This window comes from Tyto alba, unplaced genomic scaffold (assembly GCF_018691265.1).
Source record: "Tyto alba isolate M040663 unplaced genomic scaffold, T.alba_DEE_v4.0 Super-Scaffold_200000100656, whole genome shotgun sequence".
NCBI lineage: Eukaryota > Metazoa > Chordata > Aves > Strigiformes > Tytonidae > Tyto > Tyto alba.
In genome coordinates this window covers 334,134-361,419 of record NW_024881285.1, presented here as the reverse complement: position 1 = coordinate 361,419, position 27,286 = coordinate 334,134, and the positions used below count along the sequence as shown (strand labels likewise).

Here is a 27,286-nt window from a genome sequence, read left to right as displayed (position 1 = left end):
GCTGCCCCGGGGCCTCGGCACGGGCGGGCGGCTCCACGGGGCCCCCATGGCGGCGGCACCGCCGGGGGAGCGACCCGCCACAGCCCCCCACAACAAATGAGTTCCACCAGGAAAACCAAACTAACGGGAGCTGCCGGCGCTGCTGCTCAGGCCTCAGCCGCGGCCCAGGGGGGCCCTGCCGAGCCCGGCCCCTCCCGGGAGGGGCCCGGCAGCCCCTGATTCTGCTGATGCGGGACAGACTGCCGCTCCCATTTCAGTAACTTTTGCCAGGTTTCTTTCCATCTATAGTCCTTTATCCGATTATTAATTCGGTTACTGTTTTTCTTCCTTGTAACTCAAACCACAAAGTTGCACGTGTAATTACATGGCAATAAATATAAAAACTAAGAAAAAGAAGCAAGCAACTAGCATAGCAGGTAACGCTATAGACACCTGATCTCTTCCCAAGCAGTGCTACCACTCAAAGACTTGTGACTAACGGAAGCCAGGAATAACCTTGGTAAAATGGATTTTTCTCTGCCATAACACTAAAGACCTGGTTAAGTCTGTGTATTATAAAAAGCTCCCCATAATTGATTGTCAACAGATCAAAATCAAGTTACAAATAGATTGTAAATAGATAAAACTAAGTTTTCCAACACCAGTCACTTAGTTGCCTTAGGGGATTCACAAAATCAAAGCCTACCATGGAAGTCTTTTGTCGTAGTCCCACTTTATAGCAGCGCAACAAATAGGAACTGCATTTCCTACTTTTGTTTTTAAGACAAAGCGGGGAGGACAAAAGACACACTTACCTAGATCTCTTTGGGCAAAACACTTAGATTTTGGAGGCGATCTACAATAAATAGCACCTCCAGGTCCTTTGTCCCCAGGCCTTGTATGGATCTTCTGCAGGTGGTCCCCGGCCTAAAATTGCGGTGTGTGCGTCACTGTTTTAGTACTGGGTTTCTTAGATTTGTCAGACCAACTTGATGATGTTTTTTAAGATATTTTAGATTTCGGCTTGCTAACTATGGTCATTGTCCATATCAGTAACAGAGGCAAAAGTTCTGGTTGATGTAAGAATGTCAAGAAGTATTCCAGAATGAAAAGGAGAAATCCTGTTACTTAGTCTCAAAGAAATAACTTGAAGAACTAAACAGATGATAAGAATGATTTAAACAAAAAACCAAAAAACCTCAAAACAACCCAAAACTAAGCACAGAAAGCAGAATTTTCCATCGAGACTGTCTCGATATTACTTTAAACTTCTGCAGAGCTGCTGACTGATGACAGGTCTTACACTTTCATGGATTTGAATCCATCACCATTACCAAGATGTATTTTTCCAAAGGAGCTGTGAGCAGTGGCACATTCAAGTGCTGGCCTGTGGAGATCCGGGAGGAGCTGTCTGTCCCAGCTTTTCACTCCTGGGAACTGCACACCTCTGAGACACAGACGATGGGACGTAGCTCTGAGGCATCTTGGGAAAGGAGAGCAAGAAAACACTTGTAAGATGGTGTCTGCCTGGGCTTCTTCTACCCCTCTGAGAAATATTGTTTGGATACAATTTTGGCAGCAGCACTGTGTGGTGTGTCACATTTATTACACATACAAATCTTTCTATCAACTGAAAAGTGGAACCAAAAAGCATCTTTTTTCACTTCTGTTTATGTGAAGCTGCACATTTAACAGCAGAGGAATGCAAGCTAGGAAAAGGAAATGCTGAGTTTCCTTTAAAAAGAAAATTAATTTCCTGTAAAGGAGAGCAACCCAAACCCTCGGCCCACGGGGACAAAGGCACTAACTGATATTAAGTTTAGCTCAGCTGGGCGTGACCCTGGGGCTGCCACCCATGGCTGTCCTCACGGGGACCCACCTCTGTCAGCGGCGGACGGCCACGGAGGCAGCCTGGGCTGCGCGAGCCACCGGTGCCCCTCGAGCCCGAGGGGAGCGCAGCCCAGCGCCAGCGGAGGAGGAGAACAGGAGCCTCGACAGGGCAGGCACAGCACGAGGCCAGAGGCTCCCAGGCTACAAACGGGCAGCAACTGGGGCTAGGGGAAGGGCAGCTCGCAGGCTGGTAACACCACAGCCGGGGAAAGCACCGAGAGCAACGAACAAGTGTCCAACCTGCGGAAAACCTAGCGTGCCCAGCAAAGCTCAGAGTAGAGGGAACTGGGGACCGGGGAAGAGCGAGCAGGGTGAAGTGGGTCCCAGGGCAGGGAGGACTGCGAGTGACCCCGCAGGAAGGGGAGGAACGGCAAGGTTGGTGCCTCCCAGTGCTTCGCTCATGGGAAGGACCGGGACCAGTGGGAGACTGGACAAGAAGCGCCCCTATCCTGTCATCAGCTGGAGCAGGTGCCAGCAGCAGGTGCTGATGCATGGCTCAAACCATCAGTAGCTCCTTGGCTCAGCACACAGGCAGCGGTTTCTTGAATTTGGAGACTGCCCATCTCTCCAGGCTGAAGGCAGGCAGGGGGACGGCACCCTCTGAAACATTGGGGACCTCATCCAAGAGAGCTGTCAAACAACCCTCTGTCTCTCCTCCCCGTGGAGGGGAACACTCACCAGCATTGGTGGCAATGTCCTGCTCTCAGACAGCTGTGAGGGATGGCCCAGACCACCCAGCCTCACACACACCCCAGGGAGGTGGGACTCAGAGACCCTCTCCCAGGAATCCTTCCCGAGATGGCCGGGAAGCAGAGGGCTAACAGGTGGGGGCACAAAACCAGCCGAGCACCTTGCCTCCCCCTGCCCTGCTGGGAATGGGGCCTGGCCCCGTGGGACCCCCGTGGTGCCAGGCCAGGAACGGAGGATAAGGTGTTGTGGTTTGGGCCTGATCGGCAGCCAACCCCCGCAGCTGGTCACCCTCCCTTCCCCCTCCCCACCTGGGAATGGGGAAGGGGATCAGAGGGGTGAAGGGAGACTCGCAGGCTGAGATAAGAACAGTTTAATAATGGCAATAAAATGAGAGCAATAACGATGATGGGGGGAAAACAAAAAGAAAATATAAACAGGCAATGTACAGCATAATTGCTCACCACCCGCTGACCAATACCCAGCCCGTTCCCGGCCAGCGACCCCGAGATACCAAGATCCCACAATCCCAACCCTGGAAGCGAGAGAGAGCTCCTTCCCAACCACCCTTCCTTTATACAGTGAGCATGAGGTTCCATGATATGGAATATTTCACTGGCCAGTTTGGGTCAGGGCTCTGTCCGTGCTCCCTCCCTGCTCCCTGTGCCTGGCGCATGGGCAGGACATGGGGAGTCGGAGAGTCCTTGAAGTCTCGGTAGCAGCTGAAAACATCAGTGTGCTATCAGCATTTTTCCCATACCAAACCCAAAGCTAAATCCAAAACACAGCACTCATCTAGTCCCTGAAAAGGAATATTAACTCTATTTCAGCCCAAACCAAGACATCAGGCTAAGCGAGGATGGGAAGCATCTGCTCTCCTCACCCTGCATTTGCAGAAGGTAGCCAAGGCAGACCAATGCCTTCTGGCAGGACATGGCCATGCAGTCGGTGATCAGATGTTGGAGAATGGCTCAGAGACAAGGGTCCTGAGCCCACCGAGCAGTTGTACGATCAGAGCCTGTTCTAGGGCTGATGCTGCCTCGCTGATGCTGGGCCTCACTAGGGTTTGCCTGCAGCTGCTCGCAGCTGCTGATACAGGAGGAATGTCAAGGATGCTTCGGCCTTGTGTACCGTGGTGTGTCGAAAACAGGTTAAGGGGGATTAGGAATAGTGGTCTGAGAAACCTAGTGTTATGATAACGGTGGTCTGAGAAACATTGTGTTACGGTACTGTCGTGTATCGAAAACAAGTCAAGAGGAATCAGAAATAGTAGCATGAGAAACTTAGTGTTATGAGAAGCTTGTGCTGTAAGCTAACTGCAAGTAGTTGGACCGTGCGAATACGACCTTTAGAGCTTAAGCCAATCAGCTAGTGAGTAGTAGGCATAATAATTATCATTGTCTGTATAAATATATGTACCCTGGACCAATAAAACACACGTTGATTGATGCTCTATCTTTCACACTGAACCCGTCTCGGCGTGTCGTCGTCCGCGGCTCCGCATGGAAGAACATGAAAAACACCACCAGGGGACCAGGCTGCAAAGATTAAGGTGGCCCAAGTAGATCTGGACTGGCAGCATAAGGGCGAAAAATTTATGGCTCATTGGGCCCATGATCCTCGGGCCATCAAGGAAGAGACGCAACATATAGATGGGCTCGTGACCGAGGGGTGGACCTAACTGTGGACATTATATCACAGTTATCCGTGACTGTGAGACATGTGCTGCAATCAGGCAGGCCAAGCGGTTAAAACCTCTTTGGTATGGAGGGAGATGGTTAAAGTATAGATATGGGGAGGCCTGGCAGATTGATTACATCACGCTCCCACAAACTCGGCATGGTAAGCGTTATGTGCTCACAATGGTAGAAGCAACTACCGGATGGCTGGAAACATATGCTGTGCCCCATGCCACTGCTCGGAACACTATTCTGGGACTTGAAAAACAAGTCGTGTGGCGGCATGGCACCCCAGATAGAATTGAGTCAGATAATGGTACTCATTTTCGAAATAATCTTATAAACACCTGGGCAAAAGAACATGGCATTGAGTGGATATCATATCTCCTATCATGCCCCCGCCTCCGGGAAAATTGAGCGGTATAATGGGCTACTAAAGACCATGCTGAGAGCAATGGGAGGCGAAACTTTTAAGCATTGGGACACATTTAGCAAAGGCCACCTGGTTAGTCAATACTAGAGGATCTGCCAACCAGGCTGGCCCTGCCCAGTCAAACATTCTGCATATTGTAGGTGGAGACAGAGTCCCGGTAGTGCACCCTAAAAACATGCTGGGGAAGACCGTCTGGGTTATACCTCCTTCAGGTAAAGGTAAGCCCATACGTGGGATTACCTTTGCCCAAGGACCCGGGTGCACTTGGTGGGCAATGCAGAAGGACGGGGAAGTCCGATGTGTGTCTCAAGGGGACTTAATGTTAGGTGAAAATAGCCAATAAGCTGTATTAGATTAGTCACCACACCACCCTACCAATGCTTTGTTATGGCAAACATGAACGTGGATGAAAATAGGACTGGTTCCAGCAACTGATGCCCAGCGACTGCCGCAGACTGTGAATACAGACACCATCAGATGCATCAGCTCCAGTTGCAACAGAGACTGCATGCCATCCTCCTGTCAAGTCCAAGAACACTTCTGCCCTACTGACTGAGCATGGCTCCTCCTGCCTGAAGGGACTGTTATGACAGATGGAACCTGAAGCTATGGACCAAGTCAACTCATGATACATCCTGCAGTGATGGACCATGGACTGAGGAAATGGCATCTGTATGCGTATGTCTTTGACCAAGGAAGAGGATTGTAAATAACAATAATGTATTAGAAATATGGAACGTGAGATAAACTGTTTTTATCTCAACCCTCAAGACTCCCTTTGCCCCTCCGATTCCCTCCCCATTCCCAAGTAGGGGGAGGGTGGGTGAGCGGCTGCATAGCGCTTAGCTGCCAACCAGGCTCAAACCATGACAAAAGCCCACAACACTCTGCAGCCAAGTTTGCAAGAGCAAATCTGGCCCTAAAGGCTAGAAAGCTACGAGTGTCTCACCTTGTTTAAATCCACTGCGCTGGACTCATGGTTCACCCCATTTTTAGGTTTTGCAGTAGTGGCAGGAGGATGAGGGGGGAGCGTTTGGGCTGGTGGGAAAAAGAAAGACACTGAGAAGATGGAAAAAGACCAATTGGGAAGCTTCTCCTTTGCCAGGAACCCTCCCTGCCTTGGCGAGGGGGTGCAGCTCTGTCTGTCTCTCTCCCCCATCACCAAACAAGTGGGCAATGGGGACAAGGTTGTTTATTTCCTTCTCATTCTGTGGCGATGCTTCTTCAAGAGGACTTCTCGAACTTTCACCCGCATGCCCTCGTCAAACTCCGTGGACTGTTCCTGCCGGGCCAGGATCATATCTGGGGATGGCAAAGGGAAATGAAGCCGTCACAGCAGAAAGCCCCTCTGAGTCCTGACCCCCGAAGACTCCGGGCAAGGCCGTGCCACACAGGACACCCTAATGCAGGCTCAGCCTTGCTTAGCAAGACATTTTATCACAATTCATCCTTTGCAGAAAAAGCAAGAATTTTCTTTTGCTATAAACAGCATCAAAGTACATGTTCATCACTCCGCTAAGGTAATTATTTCCCATTCTAAATAATGCAATTTTCTTGCCTGATCTGGCCTTTCGGTCTGATTCTACACATTTAAGAAAACTGGAAGCAATCTATAGTGGAGACTTTCCCAGAATTTCCTTGTCCAATCAACTGCAAGTTCATGGCGCCCATGGTACCTGCAATCTGTTTGATGCTGTTGCCACAAATGTCCAGCAGCATTGTGCCACTGAGGATGCAGCTCCTCAGCTCAAAGAGGCTGTGCAAGGACAGCGTGACATCTTCCATGTCCTCCGCAAACTTCAGCCATCTGTGGACAGCAGGTGCCATCAGCCCCATTGCAAGGAAACAGCCCCAGCTCTGCAGCCCCTTGGGTAGAGCTGTGGGGTGGCAAGAGGAGAAGGCTCCTCACAGCAGCACCTGCAGCTGCAAAAGCTTCGCCTGCCAGGGAGCAGACAGCAGAGCCCGCGGTCGGTCGGCACCAGGACTCCTCTCCTACCGCAGCCGGCAGCAGAGATTTACCTTGCCCTTTCCTTCCACTTGGCATCTCCGCCCTCTTTCACACAGATCTCATCCAGCTCGGTGAACAAGCCATGGGGGACATGCTGCTTGTCCTCCTTGGTCCTGAGGATGAACTGCACCCGCTGGGACAGGGTGTCTGGGGGCAGAAGACAAAGCGTGGTCCCGTTACCACACTTGAATCCGGCCCGACATGCTCACATGCAAAGTGGGCATCGGCTCAGCACCAGTTCAGCCATAAATATTGGGCTGGCCCCTCTCCCCTGGGTCTGTCCAGGTTTGCACAGAGCCACGGAGAATGAGAAGCATCGATTCCGCCTCTGCACAAGGATGGGCAGCTTTCCTGCCCCCCATTTCCATTTGTAGAGCCAGGATCCCTTGAAGGAAGGCACCCCTAAATCCATTACGCATTTAACTGCTGTAAAGAAAAAAAAAAAAACAAACTGGGAAAAGTTTGAAAAAAGGGAGTCTTGCTAAATAATATCACTTTTCCTTGGAAGAACAGCAAGTCTCTCCAGCTAGCCACATGGACCTGTGTGCAGAAGACCCCAGCACCCACGGAGCCCCAAGGAATTTAGTGAGCACCGCAGCGGGACTTCCAGTGGTAGCCCTGCTCCGTCGGGGCAGAGTCCTTCTCCCAGGCCTGTTCCTGATGCTTCTGCCTGCGGGGTCGGTAGTGCCAGTGGCTCTGCCTCAGCAGCGGCATCCGCACGCCCACAGACAGGGTCCAGTGGGCTGCAAAAAAACAGCATTTGCAGCACTCTCGATATTGCGGGGAGGGTTGATGCATATGCCATGGCTAAATCAGTGCAGCCACCCCAGAAGGAAACACCAACTTCTCTTAGTTTCCACTGGATCTCCGAACGTCACAGACCTGTCCTTTTTCCAAGCCTGTTTCACTCCAGCTTTGCAACAACAAGTGATGGCTCTGGGCCATTTAAAAGTGCCCTGAAAGTATTGAACCTCTTCCCAAATTCCAGCTATGGCTGGACAACACTTAGACTGGATCACTAAGCAGTAACAGAAGGTAATTATTTTTAAAATCTTTGTATGGCACAAGGTGACAAGAGAAGGTCAAATCAGCCCCATGATAAATCACAGCCCCACATCTGCAGCTGTCAAATTGATCTCCTGACCTCTCCAAGCCAGGAGCAGCCGCTGCGAGGAAACAAGCCCTGAATTATCCAGCCCCGTGGCGAAAACTCACACCATGGCCTCAGCGGGGGCTTTTTCCCTCTGTTTAAAAAGCCATAGTAGTAAACAGTATGAAAATAGTTGTGCTGCTTTTTTAAGAAACATGGCACGTTTTGCTGCACGTTGATGAGCAGAAACAAACTTTACAACTCACAAAGAGTTATAAAGCAGGTATGTTTATTGCAGCACTGGGTGCAAGGGGTATCGCTCCTCCGAGCTTGCACCCCACATCATGAAGCAGGCATCATTTATGATACAAAAACATGCATATTCATTAGTATAGGCTGGGTTATTACAATTACTTCTAAGAATAGGTGTGATTATTATAATTATTTCTGGGAACTCATTATCCTGTCTCCTCCTCTTGCTGTGTACTGCCATCCGGAGGTTGTGAGCCGGGGTCTTTTGGAGGAGGCTCCTAGTCTTCTTCACCGTGTACTCTTCACCTTTCTCCCAGAATGCCGAGTTACTTCAGCCAGTAACCGCAAAACTGGCTCCAACCAGATGGCTCCTTGCAGATGCTGTAATTAACAGATGGATATCCTGTTATCTTTCAAGGCCTCTTACAACAGAAGTTTCCTATCATCTTTCACGGTCCCTTATAATGAAGTTTCTCATTATCTTGCTGACTCATTCGTCAGGGTGACAATATTTTATTAAGTATTCACTTTCCCATATCAACGTGAGGTGACACCGAGCAAGGGCCGTCGTAGGGACTTTGTGGAGTGGGAAAAAGTGCTGGGCTGGTGGCCCCTCTCTCAGCATCTCAGCAGAGACTCACCTGCCAAATCCTCCTTCGCACAGTGAATCCTGATGACACTGCTCACTCGTCCCCGGTCAGTCACTGCCTCTTTCTCATGTCGTCTCTGTTCAGCAATGAGAAGGTGAAAGTTGGGGCTGGGGGTACAGGGCTCTCTTACGTCCCCCCAGCCATCACCCACTCCTGCCCCCACACAAGTCCAGGAGGCCTCTGTGGGCCTCCTCCAGGCTCGGCCCGAAAAACTCAGACTTGGAGGAGCCTTTTCTTTCCCTACCCAGGTAAAACAGCCCGTGACATCACCGACATTGTACACAACGTAAGGCAGGAAGTATTTACTACAGGGGGAGAGGGCTGAGGGTTTCAGACCAGAAAAACAATCCTCCTGCTTTGCTCTTGTGCTTCCTTTCTAAACAAACATACAAATAAAAACCAACCAAAAAAAAAAACCACACACACAAAAAACCCCCCTCAAAACAAAAACAAAAACACCGACCAAAACCAGATTTCCAAACTGGGGGAAAAAGATCCAAACCCTGCACTTTTTGTCACAGCAACGCGATCCCTGCAAGACTCACCAGATGGCACTTGGCCCCAGGACATGGCCACCAACAACCTCCAAAGGCCCTCAAGAACCTTCACAAGGGTGAAGCTTCATCTTCAGCCCAATGAGGCTCAGGCTTCCCTTGGTGTAAGCGTGCTTTCTACCAAAACCAGGGGTTTTCTCCTCACAAAAGCCAAGGGCTGAGAGCAAACACCCTCCTTGCCTGAAACACCACTGCCGCCACTGCATGAAGAGCAGCCGTGCCTTTAGAGTCGAAGCGGAACTACAGGAAAAAACAGAAATAAGTCTTTTTGCTGCTCTTTGCACCTTGCCACCTGGGCTGGGGAAGGGGATGACCAGGATTACCATGTTTAAAGCAGTAAAATCCCAGCCAGGTCTCACACTTGAGTTGTAACTGCGGCTTTGAAAGGGCCTCCTGGAAACCTTGATATCTTTTGTCCTTTCTTTCGGCTGCACTTTTAATCACTATGCATGTCTTAAATATAAAGAAAAGACATCATTGCTGCTTGGTTTCTCCTTCTTTGCATTCTTACACAGTGACTAATCCAAGAAAACCAAAATTTGTTCACCCATGCAGAGAAAAAATGCACGGCTCGAACACCCTTTAGTTTTCATTGGTTTTCACATTATTCCTTTATTAAAGGCACAAAGGGCAAGGTTTGGGACTGCTGAATTGCTGAGGTTCGTCTCTGCAAGCCTGCTGCCGTCATCACAACCATCAAAAACTGTTCAATAAAAATCCACTTGCTCGAGTTCTGAAACTGGAGTTTGAAGAAGAGCACAACCCCAAGCAGCCGGATGAAGCTGTGGGGCTCCTGGCTGGAATTGGCGGAGCAGGAGCCGCCCCGGGCGCGGGGAAGCAGCCCCGACCCCCCCGAGCTGGGATTTTCAGCGCCAGCTCCCAGCGCTGCGCAGGCCCCCGCTGCCTCTTGCCCCAAGAACGAGGCCCCAGCCGAGCAGCTCGGGGCTGCCCCCCCAGCCGTCCCTCGGGGCGGCCAAATCAGCTCCTCGAGGGGCTTCGGCCGGGACCCCGGGCTGGGGCCTGGGGCGGGCAGGGAAAGGGCCGGGACCCCCCGGCTCGCAGCCCCCCCGGGCTCGGGGCTCCCCCAGCCCTTGCCGGCGGCTCCCAGCCCCCCCGCCAGCCCCCCCCGCCCCACTCCCCAGCCCCGGGGCCGCCCGCAGCCCCCCCCGCCCCACTCCTCGGCCCCCCGAGGGGCTCCGAGCCTTTCCCCAGCCCCACTCCCCGGCACCCCCGGGGCCCACCCGCCGCTCCCGGGCCCCCCGGGGGGCCGCAGCCCCCTTAGCCCCCTTCCCAGATGCTCACAGCCCCCCAAAGCACGGAGCCCCCCCCAGCCCCAGCCCCACTCCCGGGCTCCGCAGCTCCGCCCCCCCCCCCCCCCTGCTCCTCCACCTCCGACAAAGAGCGGGTCCCACCGCGCGCTCCGGCCCCGCCCCCTCCGCAGCCAATCAGCGCGCGGCTCCCCGCCCTCCCGCGCGGGGCATGCCGGGAGTTGTAGTCCCGGCCCCGGGATGCACGCATGCGCACGGCGCCCGGTGCGAAGGGGGCGGGCGAGCAAGGAGCCGCGTGCAGGGTCCTCGTGTAACGGGGGTGTTTGTGCAGGGTCCTCGTGCAAGGCGGGGGTGTCACCTCCCTTCCCCGTGTGATTTTACGCCCCGTGTCGCCGCTCGGGGCACGCCGGGCAGTTCACCTCTGTGCTGAGCGGCGCTGGGGGGGAAGTTCGTCAGAGCACATGGATTTGTAGGATGGAAATGACAGATCAGCTCAGCTCAGAAAATCAAGGAGAGCTGGAGGGAGCGGGGATATTCCTGAAAATCGTAACCAAAAAACTCCCCAAGCCAAATGAGAGTTTAAAAATCCAACGCTTTTATTACAGTGCTGGGTGCGTGGGAGATCTTTCCTCCTAACATGCACACCCAGGGACAAAAGCACACTCATCATATACAAAAAAAAAAAAAAACATTCGTAGAAATTCTAAATAAACAATCATATAATTTCTAGCATTCATATAATTTCATTCCTCTAATTTCTAATATAAATTCTAAAATCTAATGCCTGTGAAAACCTCTGCGCAAGCGTACAGAATCGGGGAAGGGTCTCGGGTGGTTGTTTTGAAGTACAGACCTTAACTCACTTTACCCACTGATGGTCACAGCTCACAGTCTGGGCTGCTGCTCGGCACGCAGCCCTGCTGATCTTATCTACAAAGTGCACACAAAGGAGCCTGCTCCTTGTATCCTTTGTATCTGAACGGAATTGTTCACGTCTCTGGTATCAGCAGGTCTAACTAGAACCCTTACTTTATGACTTTTTCATTTTCTGAAAAACACACATCTCAGACAGCGGAACCAGAATCACAGAATCCCAGGGTGGAAGGGACCTCGAGGATCAGCTGGTCCAACCTTCCTTGGCAAAGGCCTAGACAAGGTGGCCCAGCACCCTGTCCAGCTGAATCTTAAAAGTGTCCGCTGTTGGGGGATCCACCACTGCCCTGGGGAGATTATTCCAGCGGCTGATTGTTCTCGTGGTGAAACATGTTCCTCTTGTGTCCAGCTGGAATGTCCCCAGCAGTAACTCGTGCCCACTTGCCCTTGGCTTTCCCCTGGGACTCCTTGTAACAAGGGAGTCTCCCTCTTCTTTGCAGCCCCCCTTGAGATGCTGGAAGCAGAAGAGCTGCCCAGGCTGGCACCAGAGGATCTGTCCCTGCTGAGCTCAGGGACTGCCGGCGGGACTGACAAGCTGAGAGCGGTGTCTGTGGGGCCAGTCACTGCCGAGAGCAGCGCCAGTCCCAGTCCCTCACCCTCACCCTGAGAATCAGCGCTGGCTAACGGGTGCGGGGTTTGGATCCCAGTCCACACTCCCGGGTTCTGTTTCTCTCGCTCGGCCAAGAGGCAAGTCCCTGCACCCCTGTGATCCCGGGAAATGGAGATGGGTCTGCTCTTCTTGGTACTCGGGAAGAAGTCACCCTAACTATTAACCAAGTAGCACCTGAAATCATAGCCACCTCCTCTGAGAGGCAAAGGTGCTGACGGTATTTAATTGCACTGGCACTTAATTTACATACAATGGTTTTATGACAATTGCAAGGTATAAGGTATCTTATTCAGCTGAAAAGGCACAAATGTTAAGCAAGCAGCACAGAATGACAACTGAAATTGCAGTCTGGGGAGAAATCTCAGGTCAAATCTAGGAGAAAACTTTCTCCCTGACCAAATAAGGATGTTTGAAAAAACTGAAGCCATAGTCATAAACATTTTGTCATAAACAAAGGCACAGCACATTCATCTGTAGAAACTTCTGTTCAGGTCAGAGAAAACACTCTTTAAACAAGTTACACTTCTTCAGCACTCCTATCAAATAAATATGACCTGTAAAATGAAGGTAGTGTGGTAAATTGAAAAAATAAACTACAAGAGGCATCTCCCATTAACTTTGGGCAATACCTTGCTGGTAACTGTTTCTGGCCCAAGAGACTTTCGGAACCAGCACCTAAAGCGGGCTGCCATTTGCCCTTTGCCCTCTGCCTCCCGAAAGAAGAGACTTCCCCAGGGGTGACCGAAGGTGGCTTGTACTGGGGAAAGCCTCCCCGAGGGGAACCCGTGTAAAACAAGCCTGGGGCCAGGCTGTGCCGAGGGGCAGCTGTCCTGCAGGCAGCGGGACAGGCCGGCAGTGACACTCTCTGCTCAGCACGCTGTGGGTGCTGCACAGCGCAAGGACACCGTGGGGTTGGGCTTGTCCCAGCTTTATTAAATTGCAGCCGTTTCCCCGAGGGAAGTCGCCCCTCAGCCTGGCTTAGCAGCACCAGCAGCACAGCGCTCGCAGGGTGCATCCTGGTGTCTGCTGCTGCGTTTGCGAGCTCAGGATGCAGACGGTCTGAGCGGTCAGGGAACAGATGGAGGGTTCTCTGTCATTCTGCAGGGGCTGCAGGGCTGGGAGCGAAAGGAACAGAGCCGAGATGAGCCCCTGTGTGTGCAGAGACCTCCCGGCATCCCCTCCAGCCCGTGCTCCCGACTCACCGGTGCAGATCTCGGCCAGCTTCTCCTGGCTTTGGTCCCTGAGGGGCCGCGCAGCAAGCCCTGGGCACAGAGCGTCGTCTGAGCGCCCGCTGCCCAGCACGCTCCCAGCAGCGCAGCCCCCGGCCCCGCCGGCTCGGCTGCACGCCCTCCTGCCCCTCCGCAGGGCTGAGCCCAGGGCAGGCCAGTAGCCGAGGCGGGGGGACCGGGCAAGGCGGCCACCAAGGCCACCGGCGTGGGCAGGGCTGGGAGAGGGAGGCCAAGGCCCTGCACGGGGCAGCCGGGGCTCTGGCAGCCCCAGGGCTGCTCCGCTGCCAGCGCAGCGGCGGGGGCTGGGGCCGGGCTGCCAGAAGAGGGACCCCGGGGGCTGTGGCTCACCGAGGAACCTGACGGCCGCCTCTCGCAAGGTGACCTGGTCGTCCTTCAGGTACAGCAGGCTCTGAGTCACGTAGTCCTCGGCCCTTTTCCTGTCCTGCACCAGCTGGAGAGAGCACGGGGCTATGGGCATGTCCCAGTCCCTCCCCAGTTTCCCAGAGCCCTCCCTCCCGCCGGGTGCAGGGAGGGGAGAGGCGCGTGGAGAAGAGCCCGTGGGGGCTCTGTGCTGGAGGACAGGGACCAAGGATGCGGCTCCAGGCTGTGGGCTCTGGGCTGGAGCAGGGAAGGCGAGGTGGAGCTGCAGAGCCCCCGGCCCCGACGCGGGGGGCAGCCCTCGTCCAACCCGGGCCCTGGGGTTTGAGGGTTGTCCTCACCAAGCACTCGCCAATCCTCCATGTCTGCTGGGTCTGTACCAGGTGTCTGAGCTTCTTCCACCTGAGGAGCTCTGCTGCAGCAAGGAGGGCTTCCCTGGAGGCCTGCAGAGCACCAGAAGCTGGGAGATGGCACCACAGCCTGGGCAAGGAGACCTGGTGTCCCCCTCCTCTTGGCTTTGTTCCCGGGGTGATCCCACACCTGGGAAGCTGCAACAGGCCCTCGCCCAAACAGATGAGGGTGCCTTCCCCACATCAGTGCTGAGCTTTGAAATCTGTACCTTGGCCACGAGCTGGCACTGGTCACTCATGCGAAAGAAGAGGGGAGCAGGCCCAGCCGCGCTTTCTTCCTCATCTCTTTCTTGGTTTTGCCCACCACGGTCTTCATCAGGTCTCTGAAGAGGCTGATGGAGAGCTCTCGCAGCTGGTTGAAGCCCTGGCAGGGAGAAGTACAGCGTGACTTGAGCAACCGCGGCTCAGCCTCAGCCCCTCGCCACGGGCTCTGGGGAGAACGTCTGGTCCTGCCCCGCAGCGCGGCTGGGGGAGCCCTCGGGGCTCTGAGAGCAGCTCTCCAGGAGGAGCTGGGCTGGGCTGCAGAACCCAGAAGCCATCCCCCAAGAGCTGGGGCAGAAAGGAGGGGAGCAGCCCCTGCCCCGAGTGCTGCTCGCAGGGCTGGGCTGCAGGGCAGCTCTCAGTGCCCAGTGCCCCTCTGCGGGGCTCAGGCTCCCCCATCAGCCTGACCTCGGCAAAGAGGGGCAGGAGGTGCTCCGCCAGCTGCACGGCGATGGGGCTGGCCTTCTTCTTCTTCAGGTGACCCATCACATTGCGGAAGACCACCAGGTTCTTCATCTTGAGGTCTGCTTCGCCGTCCTGCAGGACCTCCATCATGTCTGGCAGGAAGACCTGCATTTTCCTGGCCTGGATGAAGAAGAGCGGTTCCCTTGTGTGAGAGGGCCCGTGCCTGGAAAGCTCCCCAGGCAGCCACCAGCCCTGCCGTGGCAGGGAGGGCGTTTGGAGCAGTGACCCCACCTGCGGACTCCCAGCCGAGGCCAAGCCACCACGTCACCCCCTGCCCCAGCCCCGGCTGCCAACACGGCTCCCCTCGCCGACCCCCTGCTCACCATCTCTGCTCTCTGCGACAGCGTCATGAGGCCCCTGAGCACCAGGGAGCGCAGTGCCAGGCTTGGGTGCCTCAGGAACCTGTAGCACTTGTAGAACTGAGCAAATTCCTCCTCTTCCATGTCGGGGCTGACCAGCAGCTGAAAGAAACCCAGGAGTGAGCTTGCGGCAGAGCTGGCGGGGCTCCCCGCATCGTGCCGCTCCTGGCTCCCAGCGGCAGCTGAGGACGGGGGCCCTGGGGCTTTTCCGGGGACTCACAGCCAGGCGAAGGATGCAGGTGTCCTCTGGGTAGGTGCGGAAGAGCCTGTTGCGGCGTTCCTGGAGGCTGATGTAAAGCTCCTTCAAAACCTTCTCCAGCGTCTGGGGCACGGAGAACATCACCTCCCACATGGCCAGGCCAGTGCTGCGGGGCAGCGCGCTCCGTCAGCAGGGCTGCCTCGGCCACAGCAGCACGGCCGGGGCCAGCCCCGCGCCACGCAGAGCCGAGCCCTCGGGGGGCTGCCGGGGCGGGCGGGAGAGGCCGGAGGTGCTGTTCCCTGGGGGGCTGGCAGGAGCGTGGTGGTGGGGCTCCGGGCTGGCTTGCCCAGCTCTGGCTGCTGCGGGGCTGGGCAGGCTGGGGGGATGGAGGGCCCTGCTCCGCGGGGGTGTCCTGCAGTATTCCTCGGGTCTGGCGGCCGGAGAGGCTGCGGGCCCCGCTCCCCCCAGGGAAGAAGCCCTCCCGGCTCTCGGGGCCAGTACCTGTCTCCTCGGGGAGCGCTCTGCAGCAGCGCCATGACTACCTCCCCAGGGCACTTGTTAGCCATCAGGAGAAGCAGGGAGTCGAGGCTGTGCCGGGCTGGTGCCATGCTGATGCCTTCCAGGTTCTGGTGGATGCAGCTCGTGATCTTTGGCACCTGGAAGGGACACGGGTGAGGAGGGGGCTGCCACTGGCGTGCAGCCATTTCCTCAGCTGCCCTTCCCATCCCTCCCAGCTGCCTTCAGGTGGCTTCAGGGGCCCAAGACACCGGGCTGTGGGAGAGAGGGAGGGAGGGAGGGAGAGAGGGAGGGAGGGAGGGAGGGAGGGAGGGCTGGCAGGGCTGAAGGTCACGGCTGGCCAGCCTTGGGCCACTCACATCCATCAGCCAGAGGCCGGGGTCTCCCGTGACCACATCCAGCATGCTTCTTGCCGCCTCCTTCTCAAAGACGCTGCAGTCTCTCATCGCCTTGATGGCCGCGAGGACGATGTGTGTCCTCTCAGCAGGCTGGAGGTATTTTCCAAAGGCCTACGGCAGGGAGGAAGGACGGGGGGGAAGCCATGTCACAGCCAGGGCCCTGGCGGTGCTCACCAGGGCCGGCGAGGCCACGGCAGCCCCGCTGATTCGGGATGCCTTTGCTCACACAAGTGCCCTGCTGATGCCACAGACAAGAGTCCTGGCAATGGGGAGGCTCCTTACCATGTCTCTGGCATTGCTGAAACACTGCAGGGAGGTGGTCTCAGCTTCCGAACGCAGCTGTGGGGTTTTCTCCACTAGCAGTGACTGGCCTAAACAGTGGGGAAACACAGAAGAGTCAAGAAGAGACAGCAGCTTTGCCAGCAAGCTTATCAACCCACCTCGAGATCTGCTTGTGAGATGGCAGGGCACTTTTGGTCAAGGCGATTTCTGGAGGGCATCAGGAATAGCTCCAGGCACGGGAGGGACCAGTTGGGTTAACACACAGGGGGATCTGCTCTTCATTGATAAGGATGAATCCCACCACCCCTTCTCTTACTTTTTTGCTTCTGCATGAACGTATGGAGGCAATAAAGAGCATCCAATGCTGGCGAGCTTGTCTCTCCGGTGGAGAAGTGGAACAGGGTGAGACGTCCCAGCAGCTGTCCCAGGACGGGGATCTGGATGTCTCCGTCGCAGACACAGCTGTGTGTGTCTCTTCCAGAGTGGTGCCAGGCCTGGGCGAGGGAGGCAGAACGGCACAAGGGTTGAGGGCAGGCAGCTGGTGCCCAGGCCCTGAACCCAGGCTGTGCCCAGGGCTGGATCCCCGGGGGGTCGAGGCTTTGTGAGACCCCGCCAGCCACGGCTCCCGAAGCAGCTCGAGCCGAGCAGCAGCCCCGCACGGGGAGAGCTGCCGGCTGCTCTGGTGTGAGGGCAAGGGGAGCCAGCCTGGCGGGAGGGGACCTGGCTCCTCACCTCCAGTGTGGAAGTGTTGGCCAGCATGTTGCTGAGCATCACAATCCTCCCCACGGCCCTCTCCCGCACAGCCGCTCGCTCAGAGGTGGTGAAGCTCAGCAGCATCTGGGGAGAGAGAAGCTGCTGGTGTGTCCTGGGAGCAGCCACCTGCTCCAGCAGCAGCAGCAGCAGCAGCACCGCTCAGCTCCTGGCCTGGACTCATGCCATCAAGTCCATACAGGCTTCCTCTGGCATCGAGCAAAGCCTGTGGTGGGGTTCCTGCCCCTCGGGTCCCCCGCAGGCTTGGGCCAAAGGCTGCAGGCCAGCCTTGGGGCCAGGCGGGTGGGCAGATGCCACCCTTGGCAGCCACCGTGCTCCAGAGGAGCCTGGTGGGCAGCCCCTGGTTACCCGAGGGAGGTGGGCGCCCTCCCTGCAGTGTGCTCTCTCTGCGTGGCACAGGGGTCGGGACCATCCACGCAAGAGTGGACACCCCCTTCCCCCCGGGGTGAGGCACAGCCCCACTCTTCACACATGCCAGACCTGGAAGATGTTCTGCAGCTCCTCACTGCGTCTGGAGGCAGGACAGCTGAGCACCATCGTCTCCAGCATGGTGTCCATGGCTTTCAGGGTCTGCAAGGAAGACCAAGAGCTGTGGCAGCGGTTCCTGCTGTCCCTGCCAGCCCCAGGAGACTGATCGCAGCTCCCAGCGCCAAGGGAGGGCTCCCGCGGTGCCTGGGAGAGTCCCAGGGGCAGACAAGCTGCTGCGGGCAGAGCAGCCTGTGGCACTGGACGTGGCCAGGCCCATGGGAAGGGCTTGAAGGGATGAGGGTGGGAAAGCAAAGCCCAGAGCCTGCCCTGCCTTGGATCTCCGGCCATAACGCAGCAGGGGTGGCCAGGGAGCAGCCCAGAGGGACTGGGGGCTCCTGGGGCTCACCCAGTCCTTACCTGCAGGTAGAGGTGAATGTCCAGGCCCCGCATTTCCTCTTGCGGAGGAAGCCACAAGACGCTGGAGAAGCAGGCGTTGAGGAGGCTTTTCTTGTTGCCCTCCAGCACCGTCTCCACTGAGCTGCAAAGAGAGAGGGGCCGCTCGGACACTGGTGCCGGGAGCTGTACGTCGAGGCCTCGTGCAGGTGGGCACGGACCTCTGGGGCAGGGGTCCCCAGGACGGGGGGGGCAGGTACCTCAGCTGGGCGATGGCAAGCATGGCGAGCCGCCGCACTGCTGTGGCCAGTTGGTCCCGGGGCTCCTCTTCCAGCAGCACCTGCGGAGCACAACCGGGCTGGGACCTGGCCGCTGCCAGCACCCACTGCTGCCAGCCCCTCGCCCTGCCCAAGCGCTGTCCCCGCAGGGTGCCGCCTTGCCCCCCTTCCCCAGAGCTGCCGGGGGCCCCCTCACCTTGATATTCTCTGCCAGCTTGTATCTGTGGCAGAAGACATCGAGGCCCTGGGACAAGCCCAGGTGCCTGGCGGTTCTGCACAGGATGCAGATGCTGTCCAGAAACTTCATCTTGTGGCCCTCCTCCTGGCAGCCGGGGGACAGAGAGACAGGCAGGGAGCGTGAGCAGGGGGACACACGGCCAGCGGGACCGGAGCGCTGGGGGTGCAGAGCCGTGGGGGAGAGCTGGGAGAAGCAGCTCTGCCCAGCCAGCACCCCTCCAGCAGCCCGGCAGCAGCAGCAGAGCCCCAGGCAGCAGCCGCCAGCACAGCCGGCGCTGAAAGGGCCGCGGTCACCTTTTCTGGGCTGAGGACGAAGACGCGGATGAAGTCCACGTGTTCCTGTTCCTCTCGGTACACAGGCAGCCAGCTGACAGCTGCAGGAGGAGGAGAGCAGGGAGGGCTGTCGAGAGAGTGCGGCGGCAGGAGAGAGCAGAGGCAGGAGCTCTGCCCTGCGGCCGGCCCCACGCCCGCTCCCCTGGCACAGCCTGCCCGTGCGTGGCGGGGCTGGAGGGTGCCCGGCAGAAGGGCTGCGCTGCTGGAGCACAGCGCGGCGGGGAAAGCCCCCAGTGCCGCGGGCTGAGGCCCTCGCTTGCAGCCGGGCAGGAAAGGGCCCCGTCCCGCAGCATCGCTGCCTCCTGCCAGCCCGGCTGCCTCTCGCTGCCCCGTGCCCCGGGCAGGGGCTGGGTGCCCTCTGCTCTCTCCCTGCTGGGGCGAGGCTGTGCTGGGGCCAGCTCCCAGCCCTGAGCAGCCCTGGCATTCAGGCAGCACCGTGTCCCCCACCCGCGGGACCCCCGCTGATGGCAGAGGGGGGAAACGTGCTCCTGGCATCGAGCAGGGTGTGCTGGCTGTGCCCTGCCCTGCCCGGAGCAACGGGGCCCCCACTCACCCATCTGCAGCGGCTGCATCTGCAGCGGCTGCACCGTGGACACCTCGTGGGGCTCCGGCGGAGAGCTGCTCTCCTGGGGAGCCCTGTCCTCCTGCCAGGCCACCCTGGGGCGGCTGGGGGGTCTCTCCGCCATCCTGTGGGACGGAGGGAAGGGGCAGGGGTGGGCAAGGGGGAAGCTTCAGCCAAAGGCCTCGGCGCTGCGGGGCTGCCGGGGGCGGCAGGGAAAGACGTGGGCTGCGCTCGGGGGCTCCTCGCCGGCCTCGTGCTCCTGCCCTGTCCCGTCGCCGTCCTACCGGACAGTGCGGGCTGGGGGCCGCAGCCACGCTGAGCACACGCAGGGCAGTGGGGTGTCACAAAGGGAGGTCACAAAGGGCCCCACGGTGACCCACCGCCCACGCAGGGTGTCCCCTGGGGGGGCACAGGGCTGGCTCAGCCCCGTGTTTCCCAGAGAGCGGTTCTGTCCCGTTGTGGTGGTGCAATCCCTTCCCCGCTCCTTTGCCGGGCCGCTTGGTGCTTGGTGTGATTCCCTCCCCTCCTGGGCCACACACCGACCCAGGGCGGTATGGATTGGAAAAGCATTAAGGCACCCCCTTGACGTGCCTGGCTCCTGCTCTCCCTGTCACTTGGGAGCGGCAGTGACAGTCCATCACCTCTTGACAGCCTGGTCCATCTGTACCTGGGACGTGGCTGAGGGAGGGCAAGAACAGAATTGCATATCCAGCAAGTTCTGGGCCTATGCAGCTGGAGGAAAACACCAGAATATTTCATCACTCGACTCGAGCCAGAGTTGAAAAGTGCCTGACGAAAGTTAATTATCTTGGACCCCATAAGCAGTGACCCCAGCTGAGACCCTTTAAGCTCTCCTGGATTGCAGCGGGTCTGTACCAGCATCTCCCCTGAGTTGGGACACCTCTCAGGTATCAACTCCTCGAAGTACCTTCTCTTGTCGAAGCTGATGAAGGGACAAGGTGAAGTGGAGCCCCTCAGGCCTCAGCTACTGCCCGTTGCATTGTGAATATTTACTCTAAACTTGAGAAGAGGGAAATTTTAGCTGTAGACTCACCTGCTCTGTAGCTGTAGCTTCTCTCACCTGCCTCTCTACTTACCTGTGCTTTTGGGTATACACAGTTGTTTTTACGAGTGTGAGTACATACATATTGCACTGGATTCAAATGTTTTTGTCTTTGTGTTTGTACATCTTGTGTTTATGAATATACATGTATAGATACACACACACATATAGAGAGAGAGATTTAGGATACCTTATAGTAAGTTAGTGTGATTCTTGTCATTTTCGAATCCGTGGTTAAGTCATTATTTTAATCATAACGTATTTTACTGAATTATTTTTTAAATCCTTAAATTGGTTAATGGTTAATTGCTGCTGGTCATTAATAAATCTTGATTTGTTGCTAAATCATTACATTGTTAATATTTCCATTCACGACAAATTGGCGTAGTCGGCAAGATGGCAAAATCACCGAATACTTACAAAAACATGGTATCTAACCAAATCCCACCTTCCGAGAGGATTGGGCTTGTAATAATTAGTATAACTGGGAAGAGGTAGAAAAACAGTTAACTGACGACAGAGGTACAAACCAAATTTGGAAAAGATAAAGGTATAATTTGTAAAATGTTGGGGTGTGCCTAGAATCTGCCTGCCAGGAATGAGGAAAACTTAACTGTAAATACAAGATTTACAGGCTGAGACTGCAGGGCACAAATCTACCGAGCTGCTGTTACCAATTAAAATAGAACAACTGCAAAAAGAACTTAAGCAACCCCAATTAAAACAACAAAAACTGGGAGAACGTACTGAAACTATGCTAATGCAGTCTCCAAACCCCCTGATACAGTTCAGATCAGAAAATTAATCGTGTCTCCCGAAGACTGGGATGGTCATATTTGGAGTAATTCAAATAATAACATCTGAGATGAAAATAATTCTTTCCAACTGCCTGAGTCCTCCAACTTGCAATTAGACCAAACATTAAAACAGAAGAAACAAGCGGACCTTGGAGTGTGAGAAATCATAGTAGTAACACAATCCCATTTGGTGCAATTCAGATAGCCAATTTACAAGACCATTATGACCATAAACCTGCAGAAACGGAAACTGAATAGCTATGGAGAGTGTGTCGAAATGGGGGAGGTAGATAGAATTCTGCTAGACGGAGATGAAGCCGGTGGCTATTGGGGTCCTGGTGTCTTTTTGAATGCTGGCCCCAACCCCCCAAACGGCCCCCACTCACTAGCAAGCAGAGTGGCACATTGGGCTGGTGGCATCGAAGCCTTAGAGAGAGGAGAGCCTCTATTAATACCTATCAAATCTCTAAATGAGCTCTCCACAGCTTTTACAAAGGCTGCCTGTTCAAGTCATGCATCAGCGTGATATTGATGTTCTGCTGACCTGGCACCTGTAACTCCTGCTAGACTTAAGCCATTGATAAAAGGAGCCCCTGCCACACTCAAACCTTTCCTCATTGAAAAATGGGATGAAATACAGAGCGACTTAATTTGTAATGAACTGGTAAACATCACACGGGCTGTTGGAAATGGTGAGGAAAGAGAGTTGGAACAAAGGGAATTACCCACACGGGCAACGTTAATGCACGATATTTCAGAAACCTTTGTGGGGAAAGCCAATGTCCGCCTTTCGCCTCCAGTACTGCGGATACTGTATGGGATACCAGCACAGTCATTCTCTGGCCCAAGGTAAATTTTCAGGCTTCCTGGATGTTTGGTACTACAGCCGCAACGGCTCGCAAGCACCCAGGCCAACCCTTTGCGGTTGCGTCTAATTGTTTGGAGAAATAAGCAATCGCTCGACGATATGGGCCCAGATCCTGTGCTAATATTGCCAGGGCGATCCCCTGCTTCTCGTGGGAGAAAAGAAAAAACGGCTTACTTACATCTGGGAGTCCCGGGGCCGGAGCCGACATTAGGGCCCTTTTCAATAGTTCAAAGGCTTGAGTAGCTTCTTTGTTCCATTGCAGGTGCTTCTGTTCAGCGGTGGTAAGTGCATACAGGGGCGTAACAAGCAATCCATAATTATAAATCAATAGTCGGCACCACCCCGTCATCTCCAGGACAGTTTGCAATTCTTTCACCATTTGTGGTCTCGGAGTTTGGCATATCACTTCTTTCTGGGCCTGTCCCAGAGTTCTTTGCCCAGCGCTGATCTCATAGCCCAGATAAATTACCTCGCGTTGCATTATCTGGGCCTTCTTTTTAGATACCCGATATCCCTGGAGCCCCAAGAAGTTTAGCAGACTCACCATCCAGGTCATGCAAGCATCCTTCGTTTTAGTGGCGATCAGGATGTCATCAATGTACTGCAACAGTTTCCCTTCCTCAGGCAGGGCTTCCCAGGTTTCAAGGTCTTTGGCAAGTCGATTACCAAATGTGATAGGGCTGTTCTTGTACCCTTGTGGTAACACCGTCCAAGTGAGCTGAGTTCTGCACCCTCTGTTAGGGTTTTCCCATTGAAATGCAAATATTTGCTGGCTATTTTTATGGAGAGGGAGGCAAAAGAAGGCATCCTTCAGATCTAGAACAGTAAACCAGGTTAGTTCAGGTGTCAACACAGACAGCAAGGTGTATGGCTTTGTTACCATTGGATAGAGGTCTTTGGTTATTTTATTTACAGCCCGTAGGGCCTGAACCACTTGATACGACCCATCAGGTTTACGCACAGGTAATATGGGAGTGTTAAAATTGGATTCGCATTCCTTCAATAGTCCTAGCTGTAAAAATTTCTCTATGACTGGTCGAATCCCTTCCCTATCTTCCCTTTTCAGGGGATATTGTTTGATTCTTACTGGCTGTCGTCCTTCTTTAAGCTTGACCTCAGTAGGTGGAGCATTCTTTGCTTTTCCAGGCACATTGGTGGCCCATACACCGGGATATACCTGGTTCATTATTTCTTCACTAATGCGTTTTTCTGTATGTACATCAACTAGAGAGAGACTCATTACCCGTATATACTGCTGATCATTTACCTCCAGGGTAATCTCTCCTTTTTCAAATTTAATTGTTGCCCCCAACTGTTCCAATAAATCCCTCCCCAAGAGTGCCTTTGGGGAGTTGGGCATATACAGAAATCTATGGATACCCCATTGCTTTCCTAATTTATATTTTAGGGGTTCACAAAAATATGCCTTTTCACTTTGGCCAGTTGCTCCTTTTACCATAATGTAGTCATTTCCCAAGGGCATCAAGACTTGGTTTAAAACTGAGTATGTTGCCCCCGTATCCACCAAGAATTCTACTCTTTTTTGCTCTTTCCATAGCTCCACTATAACCAGTGGATCTGCTAGGGTGGATTCCCCAGGTCCCGTCAGTCTTCCTTTATATGAGCCATCACCCTCCCTTTCTGCCTTCGTTTTCCCGGACATTCATTCTTCCAATGACCAAATTTTTTACACAGTGCACATTGATCTATGCCCAGCCGAGGGGGCCCTCCTTTAGGCTTTCCTTCCTCTTCTCCTCTAACAACTGCCACTACCCTTCTCTGTCCCTTCTCGTAAACCTCTTCTCTATTACAGAACACCCTCCAAGCCTCGTCCAATAGTACCTCTAGGTTCCTACTTTCCGTAGGACGCAGTTTCTGAAGCTTGCATCTAATATCTCCCGGCGATTGACCCAGGAATAGGGAGACTAGTTGCTGCATTCCCACCTCGGACTCAGGATCTAACGGTGTATTATGGCGCATCGCATCCCTCGGTCAGTCCAGAAACTCAGATGGTGACTCGGACAGTCCTTGTTTAATTGCATATAGGTCTGACCAATTTATGGTTTTAGGGATAGCTTGTTACATTCCCTTGGAAATCCATCCTTGGGATGCCTGTAATCTCTCCATAGGAGCAGTCCTATTAGCATTCCATTTTGGATCCTGAAGGGGAAGGTAATCCTTAACATCCTCTCCTGTACCTTTATAATGGTCCTCTGCCAAATCTACCGCGGTTTTTAGGATTAGTTGTTTCTCAGTTTCAGTCATATATTCCAAAAGTAATTGTATATCGTTCCAATCTGGATTATATTGTTTTATAATAAATTGAAAATGTTTAGTCACACTCACCGGATCATTCCGGTAATCTCTGGCGACCCTTTTCCAAGCCTCCAAATCAGTCGTGGAAAAGGGCACCTTAATTACATATCCCCCATCTGTGCCTATAGCCTCCCTGAGAGGTGCCTGTAACACAGACTTTTTCCTTGTTCGGGAGGATACAGGACTATTTGGGAGAGTCAAAGTCGAGTCTGAATCACCATCCCCTTGTTCTTGTTTTGATTGAGAGGAATGCCCAGATTCTTGTCGTCTGGGAGGGGGCCTGAATACATCCAGCAGTTCTGGTTCTGGTGTTTGATGAACCTTATTAGTTTTAGTGCATCACTGCCCAATGCTACAGGCCGAACAGCACCGTTTTAATCTTCCTTTTCCCTCCCTCTTATTCTCTTTTTCTAAAGCCAAAACCACGGATCCTGTGGCTTGCCAGCCCACAGGCTGTCTGGTATTCTGGATGATTTCGGAGAGTGAAAAACATATCTGCGTAGGCAACTTCGCCCCACTTTCCTTCTCTCCCCAGAAACAACATTAATTATAGCAGAGTATCATAATTCAAGGTCCCATTAAACGCCATCTCTCCCCATTGTCTAATTTATACAGAGGGCACCACTGGTTACAGTATTTGATTAAAGTTCTTTTGTTTACATTCCCCCCTGACGGCCCTCCTATACTTTTCCAATTGGCCAGAATGCAGCAAGAGCTCTTTTTCAAAATCCCCCCACTCTGTTTCCCTCCCATTTTATATCTGAGTTCCAAATCTACTGTCCCCATGTATTTCCCAGATCCCCACAGGGCACTTCCTTAAGCTGACCCAAGTGTTCAATTCTGTCCCAGTCAAACCAAAATAGTTCCCAAACCTCATCCAGACTTCCTCTTTACTCAAAAAAACCATTCAAAACCAAATATCGGGTTACAGAAACAGTTTCACTGCTTGCCAATCGCTTCGTTCGTCTCCGGCTGCTCTCCTCACAGAGAACACGGAGCCGTGGATCGGAAATCCGCACTCACTTCGCAGCGGTGCTGCATCTCAGGCGCACATACGCACACACACATACACACATGTAAACAGCTGTTTTGTATTTTTTTGTTTGCTTGTTTGTTTTTGTAATTAGATACCCAGTTATTGCTCCGATGGATCCCTTCAGCAGCTGCAGATATGACTTGAATAGTTATATATCGATATTGATTTAAGGAGGCTCCGCTTACCCTTCTCCTGCTTCTTATACCAATCATTAGCAGGTCCGTTCTGGTTCCCAAATCGGGATGCAGCGGTAACCTCAGATTTGCTCCATCTACCCTCAAGATCGCTAGCGGCCACTCTACCAGTCAGCAAATCCCACCATTAACCCTAAGGGTACCCTCCTTCCCATGGGGACTATGCTGTACCCCAGACGTCTCTGCGCAACTTTACCAGCGGCTCTGGCCAAGCGTGAGCGTCCTCTACGACTTACTGGCCCCAAATGCTCAACATAGCGTTTGTCCTCAGTGGTAGATGGTCGTTGTCTGCTCCCGCAGAGCGCGTCCGGGGAGCGGAGCTCCTCCGAGAAGGGCTCAGGGCGTGCCTAGGACGGCCGCCCCTCAGCCGATCCTGCAGCGAGCAGAGCACATCCCATCTGGGGTGCCAAAACTGACTAGCGGAATAAAGACTCCACAACCTTTAAGGTTGTAAAGTAGGTGTGTTTATTCAGTACCGGGTGCGTGGGGGATCCTCCACCACAAACACGCACACCCACAGGACCCAGGGCTACTCCCTTTATGCCCCAAACAATACATATTCATCAGACACTTATACATAATCATGGCCTCCCCGAGAAATCATTTCCATATAGCCCGCCTTCGTCTCTTCTCTTCGCACCTGTGCAGTTCTTCTTCAGGGTGGTCGTGGGCCGGGTCTCAAGGATGAAGTAAGGCTCCCAATTCTTCATGAACTTTTCAACTTTTATCTCTGGCGCATGCTCTCCCAGCCCCTGGAGCCAGATTTCCCCAGCTACAACTCTGGCACGTGCTCTCTGGGTCCCTGGTGCCAGGTTTCCCCAGCTACAACTTTGACGCCAGCCCTCTGGGCCCTTGGTGCCCGTCCAGCCCACAGAACCAGCGCCCCCCTCCCCAGCAACTCCCATGTTATCAGACGAAAGGCATACCTTAACAAACACAGGGCATGTTTTAACAAACAATCTCAGCAAACAAACGGCTTGTCAAATGGCATGTCTCAACCCCCAGGTGCTAGTGTCTCTCCATCACACTGACTTATGCTCGCTGCTCACAAAAAATCACCATATATGATGCTCTGAACATCCATTACGCACTAGGAATACAGCATATTTTTAAAAGGGCTTTTTTTTTCTTTTAATTCAGAACTACAGATGAAGGCAGCTTGGAGGATCAATTTAAATTAATATTATACATGTACGCTTTGAAATCATGCAAAATCAAAAAGCTATTCTTAAAAAATCGTGTGTAGAGAGTGCTTCAAAATACTTAAGAAAAATTAACCCTGTCTCATTTTCCATCACTCCAGAATTCACACCAGTAAATGAAAGTACTAGAAGGTAAGAAAAGGGTGGGGGGGGAAGAGTCGTGCCCCAGCTAACCACAGCCGCCGCCATTTCACACACTGCCGTGTGCAGGTGGGTGCCTAGTCCGAGAGGAGAAACG

The 27,286-nt window shown here is 54.1% G+C and overlaps 1 long non-coding RNA gene across 1 annotated transcript; it reads right to left on the bottom strand.

The window, feature by feature from the left end:
• Positions 1 to 8,308: 8,308 nt before the first annotated feature.
• LOC122153552 lies at positions 8,309 to 9,807 on the bottom strand. Its single transcript, XR_006165457.1, has 4 exons — positions 9,546 to 9,807; positions 9,214 to 9,462; positions 8,660 to 8,744; positions 8,309 to 8,399 (listed from the first exon to the last, which is right to left on the bottom strand). It is a non-coding gene; the product is annotated as an uncharacterized LOC122153552 (long non-coding RNA).
• Between the last annotated feature and the right edge of the window lie 17,479 nt (positions 9,808 to 27,286).